This window comes from Brassica napus, chromosome A6 (genome assembly GCF_020379485.1).
Source record: "Brassica napus cultivar Da-Ae chromosome A6, Da-Ae, whole genome shotgun sequence".
In the NCBI taxonomy this organism is placed as follows: Eukaryota; Viridiplantae; Streptophyta; class Magnoliopsida; order Brassicales; family Brassicaceae; genus Brassica; species Brassica napus.
The window spans coordinates 16,334,852-16,336,565 of NC_063439.1; the positions used below are offsets into that span (position 1 = coordinate 16,334,852).

The following is a 1,714-nucleotide window of genomic DNA, read 5'->3' on the forward strand; positions in this document are numbered from 1 at the left end:
GGAACGCACCATCCGTAGAGGTCAACGTTCCACATCGCTCGACGCAACAACTTCGTCGTCGATCGATACGCACAATTCAACCGTCGACCGACACCAGACCATCATCGTCAATCGATCCCAATCGTTCGACAACGATCGATACTACAACGCGTACGTCGATCGATACCGTGTCGTCAAAAATGGTAAACATTATTATTCTAACACAGGACGAGAACGGAAACCTGTATGACCAGGCCGGTCATCTGCGTAATACAACATGTCAGAAAATAGATGCTCAGGGGACTGTAATCCCTGATGCTGATGCTACAGGAGCTCCTCAACCTGTAGATGAGGACGCTCGATCGAAACCTCTGGCCAACTACAATCGCCCAGATGAGTACTATTCCAACAGATCAGCTATTCGACTTCCGGAGATCCAGAAGCAGAATTTCGAGCTGAAGCCTCAATACTACACTCTCGTGTCGCAGATACCCTACTCTGGGTTACCGCACGAGCATCCTATGGACCATCTGGAACGGTTCGAGGATCTAATCACTGCTATTCGGATGGAAGGAGTCCCCGAAGACTACCTGTTGTACAAGGTCTTCAGATACACGCTGAATGGAGAAGCGATGCACTGGCTTAGGCAGCAACCCACAGGATCTTTAACATCCTGGGCCGACATCAAGAATGCTTTCTTACGAAACTTCTTCGATGAGGCGCGCGCTGAAGAACTTCGGAACAAAATTTCCACATTCTCGCAGGAGGCTGGAGAGTCCTTCAAAGATGCGTGGATTAGATTTAGGTTCTTCCAGCGAGACTGTCCACACCACGGATTTAACGAAGTGCAGCTGCTAAGCACTTTCTTCCGAGGTCTCGCCTTACAGTATCAAATGGCTCTTGATACGGCGAGTGAAGGAAACTTCACTACTCGGAATCCGTTGGAAGCTGTGAGACTTATCGAAAACCTTGCTAACAACAGCAGTACCAAAAACACTGACTCTGAACGGAAGAAGTCTGTAGCCTCTATCGGGAAGGAACATATGGACGTAGTAAGAGCTAAGTTACATGTGGTGCACGAGCTTCTTAGGAAGCAAGTCTGTTCAGCTGAAGGAGAAATAGCAGATACGGAAGGAGAAGAAAATGTGAACTACATCGGAGGTACCGGATTCCAGAAATTTGGAAACCAGGGCGGAAACATAAACTTCTTTGGAAATGGTCAAAGATGTAACCAAAGTTCACAATTGCAAAAACCTTTCAACAACAGCAAAAGCTACTCGAACTTTTACTACCAGAATCCACCACCCCAGACTCAGGAAAGCAAGATCGAAGAAATGCTTGATCGAGTACTGTTGGGACAACAACAAATCACTGTGGATTTCAACGGTAAAATAGACTCCGCCTACAACAATCTGAACACCAAAATCGAGACCTTAGGGACTCAGGTGAGAAAACTTGAAACCCAAGTAATTCAGACGGGCGAGACTATAAAGAGGCAAGAAGCTTTTGCTAGAGAGGCAGGAGCCGACAAAGGGAAACACCATGTAAATGCCATCATAGATGATGATTTCTGGCAAGTGGTGAGAAATGAAAAGCTTGAGGAAGGAGACTTCAAAATCGAAAGCTCCATGAGTCTCGGCGGATCCCAATGGTGTCGACCGATGTCGATGAACTCGCATCGATCGACAGACCATGATGAAGATCGATGGACGGATTACTCCAGTCATCGATCGAC

At 47.0% G+C, this 1,714-nt stretch overlaps 1 non-coding gene across 1 annotated transcript; it reads right to left on the reverse strand.

Moving 5' to 3' along the window:
- Positions 1–711: 711 nt before the first annotated feature.
- On the reverse strand, positions 712–817 carry LOC125575976. The gene has a single exon (XR_007314516.1). It is a non-coding gene; the product is annotated as a small nucleolar RNA R71 (small nucleolar RNA).
- Between the last annotated feature and the right edge of the window lie 897 nt (positions 818–1,714).